Raw genomic sequence first — 18,874 nt, forward strand, 5'->3', positions numbered from 1 at the left:
AGCTCTCTAATTCTATACAGATCATGACGCAGAATAGTAGAAAGAAGTATTGCAAATACGCGTGTATAGGCTTGGTAATTGCATGTGTACTAATAATAATGGCAATAGTGCTTGGAATGCATGGTAAGGGTGAGAATGAGAAAATTGACGCTTCTACTTTTGCTCCTGTTACTGTCACTGAACTAACTGCCTTGAAGAGACTAGAATTAGATGAGAGACACTTGCATGATAAGAAAGAACTTTCGTATAATGTTTTCTATCGCTTGCTAAAAGAATATGTTGAGACTATGGATGCGAAAGATTGTTATGTGTGCACACACATACCGACATCAGTAAAGGAAGGGGTGACTTATCACCACATGCCTCTTACATACAGGATTACATGTAGTATAGTAATGTCTAGGTTTTATGGTCAAACTAACATACAGTATTTTTACTCGAATTATGATGTTACCTTTGCATATGTTCCTATAATAGCGCAGCTAAGCCAGATTGCTAAAGATTGGGATGCTAAGATAATGAGGGAATTTTTCGAGCCAATGCAACCTTTTGAAACGGCTCACGCTCATAGGGAGAACCTTACCTGCTCGCTATCTGCAGTAGAAATAAGCTTTTTAGATCGCACAGATGATAGAAGGGCACAAATGAATGCGAAATTAGAAAAAGAGCTACATAAGAGGACTTCAGTAGATAATTATGATTTTGCTGCAATAAAGACACAAGGGAGAATTGCTTTAGATGCTTGGCATGTAGGGAAATTTTGTATATATCGAGGTGAATTTTATTATGATAACATTTTCGTGGGAGCGAGTGAGTGTAAACATACGTTTATCTTTAAGGCCAAATGGACATTCATGATGAACGGACTTGACCCTGTCATTCCAGGTGTATATTACATTTGTGGGTATAATGCCTATTATCGTCTTCCAAAGGGATGGTGGGGGAGATGTTATTTGGGTATAGTGTTCCCAAAGGTTTATCAACTGGGTGACCTATCGATGATTGCAAAGACATCTGGATCCCATCGTATCCAGAAAAGAGAGACCGCAGCTGCTGTGGTAGGAGATATATTTGGAGCCATGATTCCTTCGTTGGGAGTTGTGCTGAATTCCATCAAAATAAGAAAGTTGTCTACTATAGTGGATAACATGTTGACAAAGTTTTCAGGTGCTATAATCCTGATAGATGCTGAACTTGCAGCGGAAAGAGCTATGACTCTTCAAAATAGGCTTGCCTTAGACATTCTTTTAGCAAAAGATGGCGGCGTTTGCAAAATGCTTGGTGCACGACACTGTTGTACGTATATTCTAGATAACAGTGTGAAAATTAAAACTATGCTTGCTAATCTAACAAAAGAGAGTGCAGACTTGAAGGAATTGAAAGAACCAGGAGTGTGGGAGAAGGTTGGAAAAGGACTTGCTTCAGTGGGAAATTGGATTGGGGGAATATGGAATGGGATATTACTAAAAAATAATACAGGGAATATTAATAGTACTAATTTGTATATTTGGAATTTGGGGAATAAAAAGGGGAATAATAATGATTATGGCAAGAATTAAAAGAAGGAAGGAAGAGAAAATGATGAAAAGAATGGCAGAAGAATACAAAGCGAAAACTAGGGGAATTAAAAGGAAAAGAGAACTGACAGAATTTTAATGGAATAAAATTTGTGGGCATGGTTTGGTGTGATGACAAGTAGTCATCAGAGGAGGGATTGATGAAGCTGAAATGAAGGTTTTACATTTATTTGACGCATAAACGTAGTGCTGCAATAATCATGTGTGACTTTAACCGAACTAATAAAGATTGTACGGGGACCAAATGTGCCCTCAGAGTAGTTTGCCAACATTTATAAGCGTGCTTTACATAACGTGATGTATTAGAATTGCACTAATCCGACATAATCGCAAACGTGTGCTATGATTTGCTTGTTTGAAATGTTTTAGCTTAGTATTACTTTAGTGCAGGCTTCGGCCTAGTTGCCTTGTCTCACGGTTTAGATGCTCGTATTTTTCCAATGTGCTATTAAACGTGTATTCTTGCTTGAAGCTGTACTTTTCCACTGAGACCGTTCACATGCTTATCTTAAGGTTTCGTGCCAGCCCGGCATTTTTCTCTTTACTCCAAGGTCAATCTGCAGGTGCGGACAATGGAAGCTCTGAAAGTGAGTTAATTGGTATAAAATGTTACAACTTGCGTACCCGTCTCCAAGGATAATGTATGCTTAAGTAAAAGCTTGAGAACTGTTGTTTTTGATTGGATAATTTGAAGCTAACCTATGAACCCTCCAATGGAAGACCCTACTGGATTTGAACTGTTGTCTATTTAAACCAGGTGCACAAGAAGAAAGCAGCCATTACCAGCCCGATACCCGCCATTTTGCAGGACATTGCAGCTATTATGGCCCACCTTGCTGCGACGCCATTTTGAGAGACTTTGATGCTTTCTCTAATCGAGAGAAAGAGACTTAAGTGATTCTTACCCTAGAGACTTTAACTTTGATTTGTCCCTTTGCATGAAGTAGTAGTTTATCTTGCCGCCGTGAGGCAACTGCCCCGTCCACCCCTGCCCCTTTGCCCCGTCCCATGCTGATCGAGAAACGGTACCTGCGAGACGAAGACTTCCTTGAATGCTGATTGTAATTGGTAAATATGAAAAGAAATTGTACAACTGCATTGTGTCTCTTTTAGGTAACCAACTGCTGATTTTGATAAGAGCCCTAGTTAGGAGTTTTCTAAATTAATGTTGCTAAATTGTTTTTGCATGAAGTCCCACATGCCGATGCTAATTTGAGGTTAGATGAGGATTCCTTTTGTCGCACGATGCAATTTGAGACCTTGTTATGCTGACTAAATGTATGCAATTAGCTCATTACAGATTATAGTTCTAGTGATTTGCATTGCTATTATCGAATGCCTTGTTATTCAAATGCTGCATAGATTGCACCTGTTCCGCCGTTATGGACAGCTATTAATGTTCATTTATGTTTATCATTTGGTGTTGAGACACATCTATATTGTGCTAGCTTTTTTAATATAGGGAAATAAATTCACTAACTTTGAACAAACTGGTGTGGTTATTCCTGACTGAAAGGTCAGGGTTCACCGAAAATGTATTCTGGATTAATTGTTAAGTGTTATGTTGATCAGGGAATTGCTTATGTTCGATATTGATTATTGATTTGATTATATTGACGGACTAAGGGTGGAGAGGGTCCCACTTAGCCAAAAGATTCATCGGCCTAAAGAGCGTCCAAAGTATAAGTAAATTACTAGTATGGAACGCTCTATCACTCTTTTATAATGCGAGGAAGAAATTTACCCCCCACCACTTTGAACATTCAGTAGCTGCCACTGTTTAATACACTTTAAATTTCTACACAGGGTGTATTTCTGCCAAATCTGTGGCATAGTGGGCGCTGGATTTCTACTTTTAACATGGCACTGTGCAGTGATACAAAGCTATTGATCAGAGGCATTAAAGGTACTTTCTGACATGACTGTTGCGTCCAATTTCCTCCTTTGGTGACTCTACCGATCTGTGTAAAACAGTTCCCCCACCCTTGTCCCATCACAGGAAACTGATTCACTCTATTTGCTACTAGCAAAATGAAAACAGGGTCCCACCCCCCCCCCAAATCACAGATTGGCTTCAAGAGGTTACATGTAGCAACAAACAGTTGGCCACCTACTGGGAATTAATGCCTCCCTAATCACGGACTAAGAATATTTGGTGTCGCCAGGAGCATACTTTATTCAACAGCAAGGAGAAGACACTTTGGACATTTTCAGGAAATGACTCTGGATTTGGTTTAAATAAAAAAATAGATCCCCCCTAAACAAAAAATACATATCTTAATATGCATTAATAATAGTTGAAAGTGATTTAAATAGTTAATTAAAATGTATGTACATATTTTAATTACATGTATTGTTATATTAATTTGTGAATTCAAAAAGGATATTAAAATATTTTATAATTAAATAATAAATATGTCACATTTTTATATATTTCAACAATAAATTGTATTTGTTTATATTTCTCACTATTTAAAATAATTTAATTAAACATTATTTCCTAAGGGGAGTTATTTTAATTCCCTACCTTCATTATTTTCTGTAGGAGGGTTTTAAGTGACAATGGCTGTCAATATGTGATGCTGGACTTACAACTATTTTTTTAATATTAATTTACACTCAGATTGTGTGAACTGCCAAAAGTGGTAAACTTACTCAAAAGTGTAAATTACTCAAAATATTACCTTTGCGAATCAGGCCCACTTTCTTTAGCATCGCAGATCACAAATGTTCTGACTCTTGATTACTCTGTAATCTTTAAAATGCATCAAGAACACGAGAACCATATTCTCAATAGTCAGACACAATTCAAACAGTTTTTCTGAGACTCAGGCCCTCATTACAACCCTGGCGGTAAATCCCGCTTTCTGCCATGCAGAAGACCGCCAACATACCGCTGCGGCCGTGGAATTCCGCTACAGGTATTACGACCCACAGCTCGGAATCCGCCACAATACAGACACCCACACAAGTCTGCTACACCAAAGGTCAGTGACAAACTGGCGATACCAAATCCAACACCGCCACACCAACAGGAATGCGCCCACACTATCACGACCCATGAATCAACGCAGCGGTCATTCAACCGCGGTAATCAATTGACGGTTTACACACCCTTGCGCTCAAAATAAACACACATTTACAAAACACAACCACATTGGATAAATCAAAATACACACACCTGATACACATACACACACCACACCCACACACCCAATCCAATATAAAGCACACACCCACATCACCCACAAACCCCTACTACCAAAATTTTAAAAGAAGGCCAGAGAGAGAAACTACCTAAAACAGCACCGACATCCACAGACACACAACACCATCACTTACACAACATCCACGCACCTCAAACAACACACACCAACACATCCCTTCACACATCACAACAGACAGCACCTCACACATCACCCACACCACATAATGGCACCTCAAAGACACCCCAGGTTCTCTGAGGAGGAGCTCAGGGTCATGGTGGAGGATATCGTCCGGGTAGAGCCACAGCTATTCGGATCAGAGGTGCAGCAGACATCCATTGCAAGGAAGATGGAGCTATGGCGTAGAATTGTCGACAGGGTTAACGCAGTGGGACAGCATCCAAGAATACGGGGTGACATCAGGAAGAGGTGGAATGACCTACGGGGGAAGGTGCCTTCCATGGTATCCAGACACCAGATTGCTGTACAGAGGACTAGCGGTGGACCCCCACCTCCTCCCCAACAACTAACAACATGGGAGGAGCAAGTCTTGGCAATTATGCATACTGAGGGCCTCGCAGGAGTAGCAGGAGGACTGGACTCTGGTAAGACATATCTTTACTACTTTATCCCCCACACCCCACCTGCATGCCATCACATACCGCCACCCTTACCTTCACACCCATCACCCCAACAACCAACAGATACCCCACTAACACAACCCACACATCCGAAAACCAAGGCCTGCTTGTAACACCAATGCAGGGACACGCATCACCAAAGCATGTACAGTACAGAGACTCACTCAAGCCCCAAAATCACCAATCACACAAGGACCAAGCCAATAATGCAAGCACAGGAGTAGAGGGTCACTCACCCATTGCACAAGATGGCACACACAGATACAATAACTATGCATTTACACCCCAACAGGACCCATACCCAAGTCACCGGACAGGAGGCGCCAGATATATCCAGTCCCCCCACAGAAGAGACCCACAGTGATGACAGCAGCTCTGCGCGCCTCGATCAAGATGACCAGCCCGGCCCATCAGGGACCTTGGGACAGTCGGTTCCCCAGACACAGTCACAAACCACCACAGAGCCTCCCCCCTCAGGAAACACCAGCACAGCACCCACCAAGCGGGCCCATCCCTCTGTCCTCAGGACACGTCAATCAGCAGTGTGTCCACCACTACAGGGATCCCAGGCAACCCCACTAACACAGGATGATCCGGGACCTGGGGGCAGTGGCAGTGGGCACACGGTTCAGGGGACAGAGGCACAGGATAACAGGGAAGCTGGGAGGACTGCTGTGCGACACGGGAAGGACAGGCCCAGGGAACCCACTCTCCACGAGGCACTCTCCAACATCATGGGAGCTTACCACCATTCCCAGGAAACCATGGGCACGGTACTGGCCAAGTTTCAGGAGACCCAGCGGCTGCAGGAGGAACACTACCTGGGGATCATGGAGGACTTGAAGTCCATCAACACCACTCTGGTCAACATTTCAGGGGTGCTGCCAGACCTTCTCAACACCAGAAGGGACACTGTGGCACACCAATGGGCCCCTGACACTAGCCTGGACAATGAACAGCCCTCCACCTCCGCCGGCGCTAGTAGACAGGAGGCACTTCCACAGGAACAACAGTCCACCAGCACCCCACCCCCTGCAGATGGAGAACCACCCCGCAAACGGTCCCTGAGATCCAGGAATAAGACAGAGAACATTGCCTAGCCCCCGCCAGGAGATAAGAATGTTACCCTTCTGTCCCATTTTGTCACCCTGTCCACCTTAAACTGCCATTGCTCCACTTCCTATGCCCCATTGGACAATGCTCCTGTGAAACAAATAGACTGGACTCTGCCATGGACATACCTCCACCATCACCCCACCCATTTTACAAACCCTCCACTTATTTGCACAGGAAGAAACACACTTCAATCACAAAACAATCTGTAGTCAGTCTGTGCTTTCAAATGTGTAATTACAATATCTATGGAATATAGCAATGTCAATTTACTTGTTCACATACCAATGTAAAACAGCTGTAGGCCAGAAGTAAACATAGCAGGGGGCACAAAGTGGGACCCATATCTGTGAAATGGAAAGTCAAAGTGGCAAGTCAGGGTCCATACACTGAGTGAAAATGACAGACTTATGCTAGCTCCAACAATAGTATGAGATGTGGGAAGCAGTGACATCTTCTTACCTGGAAGTATTGCATGATGATGTTGTTTCGGTTGTCCATATCCTCTTCTTCTGCCTCCTCTTCTTCACTGTCCACAGGCTCCACAGCTGCCACAAGACCACCATCTGGCCCATCCTCCTGCAGCAAAGGCACCTGCTGTCGCAAAGCCAGGTTGTGCAGCATACAGCAGGACATGATTATCTGGCACACCTTCTTCGGTGAGTAGTATAGGGAACCACCTGTCAGATGGAGGCACCAGAATCTGGCCTTCAGGAGGCCGAAGGTGCATTCTATTATCCTCCTAGTTCGTCCATGTCTCATTGTAGCGTTCCTCTGCCCTTGTCCTGGGATTCCTCACTGGGGTCAGTAGCCATGACAGGTTGGGGTAACCAGAGTCACCTGCAAATGTCGAGGGACAAATGTTATACACACACTAACCCTTAGGGACAACCCCATATCCAGACACCTTTGTCAAGTGTATTGGGACCTTGGTCTCACCTATGAGCCACACACGGTGCCTCAGGAGTTGCCCCATCACATAAGGGATGCTGCTATTTCTCAAAATGTAAGCGGCATGCACAGAGCCAGGATACTTGGCATTCACATGGGAGACGTACTGGTCTGCCAAACACACCATCTGCACATTCATCGAATGGTAGCTTTTCCGGTTTCTGTACACCTGTTCATTCCTGCGGGGGGACAAATGCCACATGTGTACCATCAATGGCACCAATGATGTTGGGGATATGTCCCAGGGCATAGAAGTCACCTTTAACTGTGGGCAAATCCTCCACCTGAGGGAAAACGATGTAGCTGCGCAATGGTTTCAGCAGGACAGTCAACACTCTGGACAACACGTTAGAGAACATTGGCTGGGTCATCCCTGATGCCATGGCCACTGCTGTTTGAAAAAACCCACTGGAAATGGAGTACATACAGGACCTACACTAGAGGGGGTATCCCTGTGGGATGGCGGATAGCTGACAGCAGGTCGGGCTCCAACTGGGCACACAGTTCCAGGATTGTTGCACAATCAAGTCTGTATGTGATTATGATGAGTCTCTCTTCCATTGTCGACAGGTCCACTAGGGGTCTGTACACCGGAGGATGCCGCCATCTCATCACCTGCCCCAGCAGACGTGCCCTATGGAGGAGAACAGCGAGCAGAGAGTCATCCAACACTGAGGTATCACAATGTGTTATTTGCAGAAACGTTATTAATCCACAATGTGCCGGTATCTGTCTGTTTTCCCGGCCCAGATAGGTGTGATGCAGGTGTGATGCAGTTTTTATCCTTCCCATGTGGCCACTGAAATGGCGGCTGCCTGACCTGTAAGGTGGGACAAGGGTATATGAGGTAACTGCGCTGGCGTTGTACACCGTCGCGGTGGGCGGGCGAAGACCGATGCCCAATTCTGCATTGGTTAACATTCGGCCCTATGGGTCACCTTTAACTGTGGGCAAATCCTCAACCTGAGGGAAAACGATGTAGCTGCGCAATGGTTTCAGCAGGACAGACAACCCTCTGGACAACACGTTAGAGAACATTGGCTGGGACATCCCTGATGCCATGGCCACTGCTGTTTGAAAAAACCCACTGGCCAGGAAATGGAGTACATACAGGACCTACACTAGAGGGGGTATCCCTCTGGGATGGCGGATAGCTGACAGCAGGTCGGGCTCCAACTGGGCACACAGTTCCAGGATTGTTGCACGATGAAGTCTGTATGTGATTATGATGTGTCTCTCTTCCATTGTCGACAGGTCCACCAGGGGTCTGTACACCGGAGGATGCGGCCATCTCATCACCTGCCCCAGCAGACGTGCCCTATGGAGGAGAACAGCGAGCAGAGAGTCATCCAACACTGAGGTATCACAATGTGTTATTTGCAGAAACGTTATTAATCCACAATGTGCCGGTATCTGTCTGTTTTCCCGGCCCAGATAGGTGTGACGCAGTTTTTATCCTTCCCATGTGGCCCCCTGAAATGGCGGCTGCCTGACCTGTAAGGTGGGACAAGGGTATATGAGGTAACTGCGCTGGCGTTGTACACTGTCGCGGTGGGCGGGCGAAGACCGATGCCCAATTCTGCATTGGTTAACATTGGGCCCTATGGGTCCCAGGAGCCAATTACGCACCGCCGCAGACGTGACCAGCATTTTATGTCTGTTCACTCACTTGATACCTGATCTTCAACAGGAGAGGACCTACACTTCAAGTGATGCTGAGACCTGTGTCTGATAGCGACAATGGCTACAGTGTCTGGGGAAAGGGCCCCTGCCTTCACTTCGGAGGAGTTGGAGAAACTAGTGGATGGGGTCCTCCCCCAGTACACGCAACTGTACAGTCCTCCAGACAAACAGGTGAGTACACTGTGAGCGTGCTGCATGGGCAATGCCTGCTTTAAGTGGTGTGGATGGAAGATACATGGGGGGGCTGAGGCCTGCATGTGCGGATGGTGAGTGTATGTGCGTCAGGGCATGGGTGAGAACTGGTGGGCAATGAGTATGACGGTCCGGACGGGTGAGTAATTTCCTTTCCCCCTCTACCATTCCTCTCGGTCAGCGCCCACCAGAAGAAGGGTACTTGGTGTGCCATCGCCAAGGACGTCCGGACCGTGGGGGTCTACCACAGACGGAGCACCCACTGGCGTAAAAGATGGGAGGACCTGCGCTGCTGGAGTAAGAAGATAGCGAAGGCCCAGCTGGTGATGGCCTCCCAACGTGGAAGGGGTGCCCGTCACACCATGACCCCCCTGATGTCCCAGATCCTGGCGGTGGCCTATCTGGAGTTGGATGGGCGCTTGAGGGCGTCACAGCAGCCACAAGGGGGTGAGTACACTCTCATTCAGCTGACTCTGTGTGCATTACGAGGTGTCTGGGTGGGAGAGGTGGGCAGTGTGTTCCCCTAGGCCAGGGCGAAATTGGTAGCAAGGTCCCTTGTGAGGCAGGCTATGTGGCATCCCAACCCCACTAGTGGTAAGAGCCATCTACACCTAGTCAGGCTCCTGTGACTCCCAGGTGTGCAGAAATTGGGCTTAGGCCTCGTACCCCATGGTCATGTGAATTTTCTAGGAACTGTTAGTGCATGGCATAGTGCTGAGGGCTGCTCCCTGTGTGTTGTGTCCGCCAACGGTAGTGGTGTTGCATGCACTGAAAATGTTTTTCTTCTGTCTTCCCCCACTTTTTGTGGACTCCCTGTTCTTGTGTGCAATAGCATCATCAGGCGGAGGAGCAGTGGCACCAGAGCAAGAGAGAGCTGCAACCCACTTGGCCCTGGAGGGTGAAGCAATGGAGTCTGAAGCACCCAGTGGGATGGAGGGCAAGGGGAGCTCCATGGCGGGGACAGGAGCAGACACCACTGACAGTGACTCCTCCTTTGATAGGAGCTCCTTTGCGGTGCCGGGCACCTCTGTGCCCACCACATCAACAGGTACAGCCGCCAGCACAACCCTCCCAGCAGCCCCTCCGTGTGTGTCCTGTGCCCGCTCACCCAGGAGAGTGGGCATCTCCTTCGCCCCAGTCAGCCTTGCTGCTCTCAGTGAGGAGGCTATTGACCTCCTGCGATCCCTCACCGTTGGGCAATCTACCATTTTGAATGCCATCCAGGGTGTTGAGAGGCATTTGCAGCAAACAAATGCATATCTGGAGGGCATTCATTCTGGGCAGGCGGCCCAACCTAGAGCATTTCAGGCTCTGGCCTCAGCCTTGATGGCAGCCATTTGTCCAGCCTCCCCCCCCCCCCCAACTTCTTCCACCGAGACCCAATCCCCTGTACCTCAGCCTATCCCAAGCACATAATCAGACCAGCATGCACACACATCAACACACAAGAGTGGAAATGGCAAATATAAGCACCACACATCCCACAGGCACTTACACAAGCACCATCCCCATGCAGACACAGCAACATCCACTGCCTCCACTGAGTCCCCCTCCTCCACGTCCTCCTCCTCCCTCCCTGTTTTGTCTCCACTCACACCTGCATGCACTACATCCTCAGCCACTACCTCCATCACCAGCACGCCCATCACCACACACCGCTCACGTGCAATCACCACCCCCACTACCATTCACACATCCCCTGTGTCCTCTTCCAGTGTGTCTGTGAGCCCTCCTCCCAAAGTACACAAACGCAGGCACACACCCACCCAACAGCCACCCACCTCACAACAGCCTCCGGTTCATGCACCTTCACCCAAATCCAGCAGACGTACACCTCCTACAACCACTACCTCTTCCTCCACTCCCAAACCCCCTCCATCTTCCCATCCCAGTGTGTCTAAAAAACATTTTATGACAACCCTTTACCTCTTCCCTTCACCTCCCCCCATCCTTCCCCTACTACCAGGTTTTCCAGGTCCCAGCCCAGCACCTCAGCCACCAAAATCCCAGGCACAGTGGTGCCAGCAACTGCAGGGTCATCGAGTGCGCCACCCATCAGGGCTGCCAGTGTGCCACATAGTGAGGGCAAGGACATTCTGCCACCTGCAAAGGTGAAAAAGGTGCCCACATCCTGGAGGGAGAAGCCGAAACTACCAGCCACCAAGGGCTCAGCAAAAACAAAAGGGGATAGTGGTAAGACAACTGCGGCACTATCAAAGGTGGGCAAGGGACAAAAGCACAAGAGCAGGTCAGGAGAGGGCACGGTGGCACCTACTGAGGGACCAGTGTCACACCTTCTGTCCATGACCACACCAACCTGTATGGCAAACACTGCTAGCTGCCCTGCCACCACAACCGCAACCTGCACCGCCACCTGCACAGCCATCTGCAAAGCCACTGGCACGTCTGCAGCCTCAGTGACAGTCCCCAGCCTCTTCCCCAGTTAGCAGCCGTCCGAGACTGCAGGAGACGTCCTGCTGTGTCCTTCAACAGGTGCTGACACATGCACCACCGCCAGCACTGCCGCCACAGACACCGCCGCAAGCACTGCCACCAACCCCGCGACGTGCTCGGACAGTGGTACCACCGCTGATATGGCTACCATCCCCAGTGGTCAGTCGTCCGAGGCTGGAGGAGAGTTCCTGGACCCTGGGCAGCTTCCATGAGGCATGACTTCCATCACTGTTTGCACCTGCAGGTTTAAGGCGAAGCCGCAGCAGTGTGGGGTATGTCACTGCCTCCATGGCGTATCATGCTACCTATACCTCGGCAATCTCGTGGCACACACCCAAGTGAGGGAATCGTACCGGCCACACTGCACGTGGAGCACTCTGGGCACCATGCCCCCTCCAGAACCAGTGGAAGAAGTCATCCATTCATCCTATCCTTGGCAGGATGAAGCATTCTGGGCACCAGGCCCCCTCCGGAACCAGTGGAGAAAAGCATCCACTTCCCCAGTCCTTGGCAGGATGAAGCACTCTGGGCACCAGGCCCCCTCCAGAACCAGTGGAGAAAAGCATCCACTTCCCCAGTCCTTGGCAGGATAAAGCACTCTGGGCACCAGGCCCCCTCCACAACCAGTGGAAGAAGGCATCCACTCACCCTATCCTTGGCACGATGAAGCACTCTGGGCACCAGGCCCCCTCCAGAACCAGTGGAAGAAGGCATCCACTCACCCTATCCTTGGCAGGATGAAGCACTCTGGGCACCAGGCCCCCTCCAGAACCAGTGGAAGAAGCCACCCACTGGAGAGACTTAAGAGACTGTGGCTTTGCACTTTCCAGGATAAAGCAGTGGGCAAGCCACCCACTGGAGAGACTTCAGAGACTGTGGCTTTGCACTCCCCAGGATACAGCAATGGGCATGGAGCCCCCTCGTGCAGCAGTGGTGTTGTGCATTCATCTGGCTGAGGTGCCCACCTCCCCCTGAGGTGCCTGTATATTTTCGGTCTGATGTCCCAGCAGTTTTCTCTCGGTTTCCAGTCAGGTATCTAGTGTGGGCTTCGCCTATGCATTGTGGGACCAGTGGTCCACAGACAATGATTGGTACACTATCCGGACTTGTGTAGTTGGTGTACATATTTGTATATACTGAATTTAGATTTTTGACTATCAGATTTTTCATGATTAAACTTGTTACAATAATTTCCTTTTGTCCTTGCGTTCTTCCAGGGGGTGATGGGGTGTATGTGTAATGTTGCTGCATGTATTTGTGTGTATGGTGTTGTGGGTGAGGGTGGGGGTGGGGGTATTGCGTGTTGAGTGTGTGTGTCACTCTCTTTTCCCCCCCTCCCGTGTTGTAGGTGCAGTACTCACCGCGGTCGTCGACGGCGTCTGTCCTGCTCCTGATAGAGCAGGAGGAAGAGCAGCATTGGTAACACCTGTAGTTCGGGCTCCATGGCGTCATGGTTCCTCGTTGGGTGTCGAGAGTTGAGTGTTTTCCCTTCTGTGTACTGTTTCGGCCGTGCTTTTGATAGCGTTGGTTACGCCCTGGAAAAGGTGGCGGATAGGCGTGTTGAAATACAGTGGGCGGTACTTTGTCTTCCGTCTGTCTGTTGGCGGTTACCGCCGCAGTGTTTGTGTCTACTGCCGTGGCGATCGGAGTGTTAAAGTGGTTGTCTATGTCGGCGGTTTCCTCCATGGTTGTGATTCCATTTTTTTTCCACCTGCCTGTTGCCGGTATTACTGCTGCTTTAAAACACCGACTGCCAGGGTTGTAATGAGGGCCTAACTAATTATCTTTGTTCCATGGTTTGCTTTTCCATCCACATAGTCTGAAAGAAGCACACTGTAGTCCTCATTGGAAGACTCACAAGAGGAGTTAATTTGCCAAACAAGCAGTTGCAGAAATATTTCTTGCTGCAGTGCCCAAGTGGCATGATATCTTCTGAATACTGAGGGAGGCATTCACAAAGGTAAAGTTACATGTGAGTAAATCTACATGTGTAAATCTACTCTTGCTCATTTGAGTAACTTTGGCAATTCTGGCTAGTCACCATTTCTGGGGAGTGGAGATTTCCCTAAGATAAAGTATAGGGAAATTAATACAAGCTTATTGAAGTTAAAAAAGCATATATTCTAAATTTGTAGTATTTAGAAATATTACAACACTATTAACTACTTTTTAAATGTGCCCTTTACTGTTTGACAATCCACAGGCCTTCTCTTCTTCTGCACAAAAACTCCAACACTCCTTCTTACCTTATTGGACCTGTTCAGACATGCACCCAAGACTGACATTCTAAGAAGAATGCAGATTCACCACCTGATTTGGCATTTATATACAACATCATTTTTCTTTTCCCATTCATCATCTTTAGAATTGTGTGGCTCCACCCCTCCTTAATTTGTAATTTTCAAACCTAGATGACAGAACAATTAGATAATAACTTGGGTCTCTGGGGCTGAAGGACTGTTTGCAATCATTTAACTGAACTGTCATTCCTTCATTTTATTTCACAATAGATTTGATATTGACGATGTGCTACTCATCAACCTGATGAATTTTGTGTTGTGCAGAGCTTGTTGTTGTCACACCTTTCCCCAACCCCCGTATCCATCCATCCATCAAACCCCTGACACACTCCCTTCAAGCTGTCTGATATATTGAGGTGTGATTTACAAATGTACACCATAAATGGATCACACACTTGGTGGGGCAGATGTGGTGAAAGTGACACCAACTCACTACAGAATTTTCTTACTACTCACAAAGTTACTACTCGAAAAGGTACTGATAGAAAACTTCCTCGTTATAAACTTACACTTCAAGAGTCAGTGAAGTAACACGAAAAATGTGTAAATTTACCTTTGTGAATCAGGCCTTCCCCCTGTTACTTACTAAATCTATGCAACATAGAGTAATCAAACATTTTCCTCCTGAATTCTCACTCAAGGATTGTGTAAATTTAGTTGTACTCTTTTTTTTATAAATTAGACCCTGGATTGCTTAGGAGTTACTACTGTTAGTTTTTGTAATATGAGTTTTTGGTCATGGTGATCAGATCTCAGTCTTTGATAACCCACTAACATTGTGTTTCCTTTCAGTCTAGTTGCCTTCTAAATAGCCCGAAAGTAGAAGGTCACCTCATTTGGAATAGGTGGGATTAGGACCTCGCCTTGGTATGTCTTCCCTGTTAGCACAAGAGCACTAGTAATACCACCACTAATAATAAGAAAGCCCTTTTGAAAAAAACATGCAATAAGGTTTGGGAGGATTGCAAAAGGTAGCATCACTTAATCAATTCAGATAAGAAGTGAACTTAAAGAACTAGTGGATGACCTATTAGTGAGATAAAATAAATACTACATGGTTGTGCATGTTGGCAGACCCCTTACCAGGCAAATAGTTACAGAGGGTAGGGCAAGTACAGATACTACATTAACTATTATACTGTATAATTGGTATGGGGCTGAATGCTGTAAAACCTCATCAAGTGAAACTGAATTAAATTAGTCACTTTTCTGTTCCCAGACAGTGCCACTCTGGTGATTGGGTATAATTAATTACTGGACAGCAAGAAGTGGTAAGTAACCTGCTGAAGAATACATACATGGCTAGGGATGTTAGGTAGGAAAAGTCTATAGGGAAAAGTAAATGTATAATTAGTGTTGATTTCAGGCGGCAGCTCTGGGTCGCACTCTTGTGTCAACAGGAACACTCAACAGTGCTAGATTATGCCACCTACCAATGGAAAGACTGATTATAATAATGAAAAAGAAAAAAAGTAAAGTCTATTCATTTTAGGACCTGCCCTCTCCACCCACAACAGGCCCACTCCCCTTTCTCAACCAAAAAATGTCCCAAAAGGTAGCAGTCCAATACCCAGTCCCCACTGTCTGCCCTTCGTACCCTCTCCATCCACAAATTGCCCTCCTCCCAAAACAAAAAATCAATAAAAATGGGCCTCGAGGGCATCCATTTTCCAGGCCAAGTTCTGCTGCCCATGCCAGAGCACTGCCATTTCACACCTGAGCTGGGTCATCTCATGTCTGAGGTGCTTCAGTTCTCATAGGATGCAGTGGAGAATGTGTGTTGTTGAGTCCAAGGAGGGGAGGCTGGTAGTGGTATGGGCAGCAGTGGACGACGGCTACAGTTGGCGGCAGCTTTGGCATGGCCGAGTTGGAGGCAGGCCTGGCTGGCAGCCAATGGAACTTGAGGCCTGTGCCTCCTCTTCTTCTTCTTCCAGGCCAGCAGCCAGTGAATTCCACAGCAACTGCCTTCAACTTCACTTCCACAGCCGGGTGGCTATCTCGTGTCGTGTTGGGAATGGCGCTGGTTGCTGGCTGTCCCCAGCTCCAGCAGCAGGAGTAGCTATATTAAGAACGTAAGAAAGTAAGAAGAACAGAATAGAAAAATACAAATTGTGGTGCTCAACTGAAACACTTGTTTATATTGTCTATAGTAGCACAGTACAGTAGCAGAACATTGCTGTTTGCCCTAGAATCAATTTAATTTAAATGTAATGATTGATGATATAGTAGTCACGCAGCCTAGGCCAAATTCCTCCCACCCAAGCATCACATCACATCACAGCTAGGTAATCAATCATACTACTGACTGCAAGGAATAATGAGGCCAGGACACCAAAATAATCAATTCAAAATGTAATTTGGGTTTAAAATATTTCATAGTGAAACTGAACACTTTATGTGTGTTAAAAATAAATTACCTGCCAATAATGAGCAAGGTGTGTATTGAGATGTGTATATATATTGTGTGCTGCAAAATTAATACTTGAGTATTCAACATTAACAGAACCATGTTGATGGGTCTGCTTACTCTCCAGCATGTTTTTGGGGCAGCCTAGCTGTAGCATGTTATGAACTTATAATTCCCATGGCCTGCTCTTCTCTAATGCCCTCCTCTATTCTACTACCTTAAGTCCAAACTTAGGTTATAGGCTTAGGCTGATAGAGTCTGGCAGATGGGACACATTTTGCAGAAAACGCATATCGCATTTGCTGCATTACAGTGGACAGTGCATAGAAGATTATGATTAACTGTAGTGCAGCGAACAGGATATTTTATTTGTCACAGAGTATCCCATCCACCAATCTCTACATTTCTTAGTACCACATTACATCCAGGCCTCTGAAACAGACTATTCTCAAGAAATGTCATGTGGCAGTGGGGAAAATTAGCCCACAGGGAGGTAAGTTACAGGGATTGGGCTAAGTAGACGATTAGCTATGAAATGGTTGGGTGTGACTCATCATGTACTATGCTTTTGCTTCTCAAATACTGTAACATCAATCAGTAATGGAAGACATGAAATATGAGAGAGATTGGAACTTTGAGCTATATAATGCCACAGAGAACACTAGTTACGTGACCCCCCTGACACACTTCCACTGTAAGAGTGAGTGACATAATGAGATGTCAATCATGCCTTAAATCAGCCCAAGCAAGCACCCGCCTAGCTGACACTGGAACCGAATACTGGCATCATCACTTCACTTTCTACATCCTCCTCAGCAGACTGGCACCATGCACTACTACTATACTCTATCAAGAGTTTGTGTTGCCCCTGCCTGTAATGATTGCTTTTGTGGAGGGTGGTGTCCCTTCCTGCAAAAATCAATCCAGGGTGCTTTGCCATGTAACAGATGCCTGCATTGGCCCACTAGGCAGGACTCAGTGTGGCAGCACAGGGAAAGAGTAGAAATGAGACATCCTAATAAATACATTTTACATTCCCGCCCCTTCCCTTTCAGGCAGTGCAACAAGTTGTCTTGCTGCCCTGCACAAAATGTTGAGAACTCTGGATCCTGGTCACTGATGAACTCAGCACTATATTACTTAAGCCCTGGTGGACAGTGGACCCAACTGCAAGTATAATGCTAAAAGTGCATTTATTGAATCGAGTGGCACACGTTAAAATTTAAAAAGCTCCTGCATGAACATGGTACCAAGCTCATATATAAAATGTCCTTTTTAGCATTGCATCGGAGGGCACATGTGGCCACTGAACCCAAGCATTGTTGTAAAGATATATATACATACATATGTTGAGTGTAAAAATAGTTGCCAATGTCCTGTTGAAGGCTTCGGCCGAAACACGTAGACATTTGGTTGGGACAGCATGTGTTTGTTTGTTTATGGTGGGAACATTATTGATTTTCTTTTTGTGCTTCTGTACCACTTTTTGCGGGTCGAATTTACCTGCATTTAAATTCTTTTCAATAAATAGCAGCCGATGAAATTATTCGTTAGTGGCTATTGACTATTTTTACGAGCCTGTCTTTGGATGATGTGCAGCCCTTGGTGTGCGATTATAATGCACCAGTTCTCTTGAATACTTTTGTTCCGCGTTATGTCTGGTTCGCGGCAGGGCTAGCACGCCGCTTGGAGTGCGCGTGATACAATCTTACCAGACCTTTTTCAAAGGAGGACTTTCACGCTGCACTGCATCGTTTGGATACATTGTTGCTCCCCCGTAGGATCGCTGCTGCTGCTGAAGAGAGTTTCTTCTCTCTCAGAGGTAAGGAGGATCGGTGCCGGGGGTAGCTTTGATATATTTATTGGATATACAACGTCGCTCAGCTCGGATGGACAACTACAGTCACATATTTGAATCATCTACCTATACTGCTTTACATCGTGCAGATTACGCTCGTGTAACCAGCGTCTGTAAAATGCAATCCACCAATGTCTATCGGCGTGCTTTCTGCCTTTGATTTTTTCACACACGCTGTCCCAGTATTTACGGTCCGGTACTCTAGATTTGATATTTTTTGGATTCTATTTTGTGGAATGAATTTTGGGAATTTTTTCCTTTCATTTGGAATTTTGTATTGGGATTGACTTTCAATAGATGACTGTGCTTTTCAGATTTATAGATTGGCAACCTGAATCTACAGTTCCGCTATCTGGTACATTTTTGAGGATCCAATTTACCAGTGTTTGAATTGTTTAGTGCACTATGGCCAATCGGAAAGCCCTGTGGGAACAGGCTGCTACTACTTTATTTGACAGTGCCCCTGGAACATCAATGGCTTCGAATTTATCA

This window comes from Pleurodeles waltl, chromosome 1_1 (assembly GCF_031143425.1).
Source record: "Pleurodeles waltl isolate 20211129_DDA chromosome 1_1, aPleWal1.hap1.20221129, whole genome shotgun sequence".
Lineage (NCBI taxonomy): Eukaryota > Metazoa > Chordata > Amphibia > Caudata > Salamandridae > Pleurodeles > Pleurodeles waltl.